This window comes from Eurytemora carolleeae, unplaced genomic scaffold (genome assembly GCF_000591075.1).
Source record: "Eurytemora carolleeae unplaced genomic scaffold, Eaff_2.0 scaffold3, whole genome shotgun sequence".
NCBI lineage: Eukaryota > Metazoa > Arthropoda > Copepoda > Calanoida > Temoridae > Eurytemora > Eurytemora carolleeae.
The window spans coordinates 1-6,965 of NW_019397377.1; the positions used below are offsets into that span (position 1 = coordinate 1).

The 6,965-nt window shown below is 31.3% G+C and overlaps 1 long non-coding RNA gene across 1 annotated transcript; it reads left to right on the plus strand.

Annotated features, from left to right (window-relative positions):
- Nucleotides 1–212: 212 nt before the first annotated feature.
- On the plus strand, nt 213–2,453 carry LOC111713913 (uncharacterized). Its single transcript, XR_002767829.1, has 2 exons — nt 213–319; nt 1,541–2,453. It is a non-coding gene; the product is annotated as an uncharacterized LOC111713913 (long non-coding RNA).
- The last annotated feature ends 4,512 nt before the right edge of the window (nt 2,454–6,965 follow it).

Below are 6,965 nucleotides of genomic sequence, written 5' to 3' on the forward strand. Positions count from 1 at the left end.
ATAATTATGAAATGGGCAGTAAACAATAAACAAGAGATTTTAATTTAAATACTAGCTGTAGCCTTGTAGGGCCCGGCGTTGCCCGTGAAAAAAATATATTTTTAAAATATTTTTTTCGAATTTTCTTTAGCCTACGCCCCGGCCACCCCTGAGTGTCTACAAACAAGTTCAGCCCAATCAATCCAGTAAATCCATATACCGCGTTTTCTAAGACAAATATTGTAGTTTATTATAATTTTAGGACATATATCTTCATCCGAATCAATTTTCGATTCAAAATGGCCTCCTCAGCTCTACAGGAAAATTAATGAGAAATAAGGTGAACATGATTTTTATTGAACATCCGGGTTTTAACAGGAAGTATTTTTCTCAATTCGCACCAATTTGCTTGAGTTTATTTTTTTGAGGGATTTGGCAGAATTCCGCAAATAAACAACTTTGTGAAACTAGACATACGTTGTGCAAAAATTCATAAGCCAATTTTGTCCTGTCCATCATTTGCGCTTGTATTGTTTGAATTTGGTATTTTTTTTGCATAATTCCCATACAGCATTAGAAGCTTCGTATATGATAATAGGCTTTTAGGGCACTTGGCGCCTATCTTAAACTAAAACTTTAAAAAGTTCACGGATTTTTTTATTTAAAGAAAATCGAATTTTGATGGAGGCAAAGTTTTGAAATTTTGATCGTCCATAAACCTTCCCTGGGTCATGTAAGGTCCCACACAAAAGAACCTGTCAAATCATTCGTTGGGATGTTTAGAAAGATGAAAATTTCCCTGTATGATAATTGAAGGACTGCAGTATGGTTTTGGTGAATTATATTGGCGTACAAAGCCTAGGGGTGTCAGAAATGATTTTTTTTGCATATTTTTTAAAACTTCTATAAAACTTTTTAATACTTATTTTAACTCAAACTCTTAACTAAATGAATATAGAAAAAATATGCCGGTTTAAGAAAGTTTTAGATAGATATTTGTAATCATCAAGAACAAAAAGTTTTATCAAAATTAAACTTTTTGGTTAATTGGACGTTTTCAAAAAACTGCAAAAAAAATCATTTCTGACACCCCTAGGCTTAGTACGTCAATATAATTCACCAAAACCATACTGCAGTCCTTCAATTATCATACAGGGAAATTTTCATCTTTCTAAACATCCCAACGAATGATTTGACAGGTTCTTTGGGCCTGATCAATTCAGCCCTTTTGAAACTAGTTTATTGGATACAAACAAACAAACACAAACCCAGACAAGCAAAGTATATGTATTGTATATATACAGAGGGGAAGAGATTTTTTAATATTTGCGCAAATATTTTTTTCGTGATGTTTGTGTAGGAGGCGCAAAAGTACGCAATTTGCGACGAAAACAAACTGTACTGTATGTACTGTACTGTACTGTACTGTACTGTACTGTACTGTACTGTACTGTACTGTACTGTACTGTACTGTACTGTACTGTACTGTACTGTTCTGTACTGTTCTGTACTGTACTGCAATGTACTGCATGTGGCGTTCTAATGATTGTCCTTTTTTCAGTTGGTGAAATATTTCAAGCCACAGCTAGAGGATATGTGCGAAAAATTGTAGACAGTAGATGCATTGGGGTGTGTCAATTTTTCACTTTTCGCAAATTTAATTTTGTCAACCTTTAAATGTCCAGATTCTGGAGGTTTAGAAGTTTGTACAGGTTTATACAAGTAGAAAGCTGAAGTGCCCGGCGTTGCCCGTCAAATAAAAAAAATTAAAATTAAAAAAAAGATTAAATTTTGAAGAAAAAAATTTATTTCGAAAAAAATGGAATAAAATTTTTTTTTAACCTATGATACCATCAGAGTACCAATAGATTCCCTTAAAAAATGTTAGCCAAAATGGTCCACCTGTTTGGCCAGCAATAGCTGACATATAAATATATATATTTATCATTCGTCGTCGTCGTATATATCAACAAGATTAAGACAACTTTAGATTTCGTGTTTTGATTTCTAACAAGCTTTCAAATAGCACGGATTGGATACACATAAACATGGAAACTAAGAGAAGTTGTCAATTGACAGTGTCTCTTAGTTTTCAATTGTGAACTTGTAATTTGAAAAAAGCTTTTTAGAAATCCAAACTTAAATAGGAAAGCCGTATTCAATGTATTGATATAAACGCCGACCACTGTTTTTTTTTGTACCAGATTTGGAAAGTAGAAATGAAATTTTTTGACAATTCTTACAAGTTGAAATTTTGACACACATACTGGAATTGTATAATTGTATATATTTGATATTTATCATATTTATTGTGCTATAATCAAATTGCAAACTTAACATTGTTTATGAGACCTTTGCTATGAAATTGTTTGTGATTTAAAGATATAAAAAAATGAATTTTTTAAAATTCACTCTGCGTTTTGTATGACCTCGAAAATAACATCAATCAAATATAAAATAAATGTTAACAATAATGAACATTCATAAATCATAAATTATGAAATCTCGAAAAAATTTTCCATTGCTAGTGGGCTCATATTTTTTGTAGCCATTGCTATTTTACATAAAAGAATGAGATTATTGGTTTTTTTCTCCTCGACTTATAGAAAGAACATTAAAAGTTAAAATAGATAACTTTGCTATATACTTTGGAACAAAAGGGAATATTGTTTAATACAAAATACATTTATTTGACAAAGTTAGATTAAAAATTAGTTTTTTTTCCAGCAATATGAAATTATACTTACTATGACTCACTTCTGGCACTTCGCGACCATCCTTAATTTCAATTGTAAACATTTACTCTTTGTTAAACAAAAAACCAAAAAAAATACGCGAATTCGTAGATTTTCAAATTTTTAAATTCGAATTTTGTTCGGGGCAAATTTTTGAAAATTAGATCATTCACAAAATGTCGCTGGGATCGTGTCAGGTCCCACAAGAGTTTGACGTTTATTTGATACAAACACACAAACAGACAGACAAGAAAAGTATATACATATAACTCATGCTGGGCTGGAAAATTGAGAAAGTTTCCGTTAACCCTAAACAGACTGTTTATTTTTGTCCTAGCACTCTCATTTATGACACCATCACCGTGAAATTTTGTGATTTTTAATGAAAAGTAATTTAAAGGATTTTTCGTTAAAACTTTTTTTTGAAAAGTCCTGTTTGTGAAAAAAAATCTAAAATAGCCGAATACTTTTTTGTGACTGAAGCTTCAGATCTAAAAACTATATTTTTAAAAAGCCTTTGAAAATTCATGTAGAAACATGTGTCACACTTTGAGATTTGTTTTTTAAAAAAAATATTTTTTAAAATTTGTTTGACCCTTTTTAGGCATTTTTTTTCAACCCTCTCCAGCGCCAAAACCATTGAAGTTTTAGGTTTATTTTTTTTCTATGAGCTGGCCTTGAAGTATTGGGCTATGAACATACATTTCAACCCTATACCTATTCTCTCAGGTTTTTTCTAGTGTGAGGGGGGGGGGTGCCAAAAGCCGCCCCCCAGGCAGAATCCCCATAGCCTTTATTGGGTTAACGATGGTATTTTTGAAATTTTTAACGAACGAAAATAACCAACATATCATCTGTTATTTTTACCGCCTTTAATAAATTGAAGATCGTTGACAAACTTTAAGAAAGTACGAAATATACAGTTGACAAACGGATCATTTATTTCCAAGTAAAAGGGACCGTTCACTTAATTGGATAAATTGTGCAGGGTAAACTATAGCTTATTAGCTATTCATTGGTATTAGTCTTACTTTTCAAGGACAACTGTGACCATGACACTATTTAATGCTTTTTGTCATAGTCACGGATTTTTTAAAATTTTCAAATATTAAATCAAATTTTATATACTTTAATTTTTTCAAATCAAAATCATTGTAAAATTGTCTGTTTTCAAAATATAACTTCTTCTAAACATTTGACGGTTTGATGCGTTTTCTCTATTTCCCCAGAAATCCCCGTGATTTATTGAAGAGTTGGAATCTAGGAACCTGCTTGTCTGAGAGAGAAAGTCGTCTGTGCATAAACGTGTGTTGATTTGTTAAATTATTGTTGAATACGAAAAACGTTAATTTATTCCTAATTCTAAAATAAAAATTTTTTTCATTATATAGTAGCTGACATCACATGATTTCATTAAAATATGATAATTTTAGATTTTATTAGTTTGTTGTTACTAAAAAGACGTTTAAATATGCAAAGGTATTATATCTTTCTGCTAGAATTGTAAACGATAAATCGGCCTTTTCTCCGGTCATAGATTTCTTTGAAATGCAAACTGACATCAATAAATAGCTAATCGGGTAAAAAACGTGCCATGAAATTTGGATGATATGGGTAATATATGGATTACATCTGGATGATATGTGGGTGATATATGGATGATATGTGGGTGATATTTGGATGATATCACCCACATATCATCCAGATATTACCAATCCAATCCAGTATTCTTCTTCATAAATTCATCATCATTCCATCATCTGTAATAATCTACATTAACTCTCATACATACGTACAGCACACATCTTCAACATATTCAATATATGGTATACTTTAGAAGTACATTTATTGCTTCTAGATATAATTGCATGATAAATTACGAGTGTATAAAAGGAGAGGAAGTTGAGTAGGTCTTCTCTAGTTCCAAGATACGACACCACTGATTTTCGGATTTCATAATCCTCTTTCGGGGATTTAATATCCTCTACAATACTGTATTAACTTACCGTTATACCTGTTACAAGACTGTCTAAGTGGAACTTCTATTCATCAAAAATCAAGAATTTACTGACATTCATTCTAATGATAACATCGATTTACTCGAAAATAGTGGCATAAAATTTTTTACTTATCAATTCTTTTAAAAAATCGTCAAATATTGTTAAATTCTATCTTAAAAATGCATTTTTGTGAAGTTGAGGTTTCGTGAATTTATTGACACAGAAACTGGGATTCAAAAAGTCAAGTTTAAGTCGAGTTTAGCACCAAGATTTCAACCAGTTGGGGACTTTGTAAAAACTGGGATTTAAAAAGTGGAGTTTAAGTCGAGTTTATGCACCCAGATTTCACCCAGCTGGTGACTGGAGTTCAAAAGTGGAGTTAAAGTCGAGTTGAAGTGGAGTTTTGAAATTCAAGTTTTTCACCCTGACTTGGTAAAAACTGGGATTCAAAAAGTCGAGTTTAAGTCGAGTTTTTTTAATCCAGATTTCATCCATTTGGTGACTGGAATTTAGAAATGGAGATAAAGTGGAGTTAAAGTGGAGTTTTGCAGTGGAGTTTAGGACAACTAGTTATCATCTAGTTGTATCATCCAGTTGTGTTTCCTGGGTAAAGCATCTAAACTGTCACTTTAAGATAGAATGGCCACAAAATCCAGATTAAGTTACTTTAAGACACATTGTAAGTCCCAATTCTAACTCAAACCCATGTCTTTACATGGAGACATGCTTATGTCTAAGACACTTTCTAAGTCACCATTCTACGTCGAACTCATATTTTTGAGACAAAATTATGTTCAGAAGAATGTTAGCTTAGAGAAAATGTAGAATCTAAAACATGGAATGTTCATGATTGACAAAACATTTCACAGCTCACCTTTTTCTCGTGGATTCAACTTAAAGGGACTGTACGCGTAATATTAAATGACCCTACATGCAAAAACGGCAATGTCCGATTCACAACGGCACCCTTATTCCTTAAACGCTTTGTCTGATTAAGCAGATATTAGAACTCATGGTTTATAAAATTGAAAACTAACTATTTTAAATTGATGTTTCTCTAACCTTTACAGAACTACTGGCGCATTTCTGCTGCAGGAATACACATCAAAAATTGCCAATTTTGAGCGCTTTTAAACCTAGAAATACTTTTTTATCAGAAATAAACATTTTAATGGTATCATTGTGAATTGGGCATTACCATCTTTGCATAAAGGGGAACTTGAAATTACGCTTGCAATCCCTGTACCATGAACAAACTGTTAAATACGAAACTATCCGTGATTGTGTTTGTAACTTAAGGATTGACTGAGTAAAAGAATAATTTTAAGACTTTTCCCTTAACAATAAATGCATTTGCCCTTGTATATTTTCATAAACACTTTATTTATCTACTCTATTAGGTTTGGATCATAAGTGACACAAAATTTAAATGTTTTTTATTTGAGAGGTTTTTTTTTCAGAATTCAAAATCAAAATTGACTTTGTTTACTCCATTCGGTTTGGATCATCAGCGACACAAAATTTTAAATGTTTTTTATTTGAGAGGTTTTTTTTCAGAATTCAGAATCAAAATTGACTTTGTTTATTCCATTCGGTTTGGATCATCAGCGACACAAAATTTTAAATGTTTTTTATTTGAGAGGGTTTCTCTACAGAATTCAAAATCAAAATCGAATTTGTTTACTCTATTAGGTTTGGATCACCATTCACACCAAATTTTATATGTTTTTTATGTGGAAATGATGTGTGTGTCTGAATTGAAAAGTTTTAAATTCTGATCATTTCTTCATCGTTTCTTACAAGCAAGAATGCAGGTCACTTTTGCAGAAAAATCGCTTCGAATCAGGCATTTCCATCCTTGTGTAGCACTTAAAATTACGCTAGTTTATACTAGAATGATTAAGTTGTTTTATTAGAGTGTAAAGAAAAATCTAAAGTTGTCTTATATTTATAATTGTCTCTTGAAAAGAAGATTTTATACAAATTTCTGATCACAATCAAATTCTAACAAGCAATAAAAGACGTAAAAGTATAAAACAAACAAAAGAAAACAGAACACTGTCCAAACATATTTGTTGTCCCAATATTGTTAAGCAACCTGATGTATAAAGCTTAAATATTTCAAAATAATGAATATTTTCATTTGCAAACTGGTGTTAAATGAAGATGCCAGTTAAGATTTTACGATTATGGTTCATTAATAATATTATTAGCCTAGCAATATAATACAAATATAGGAATAAAACAACAG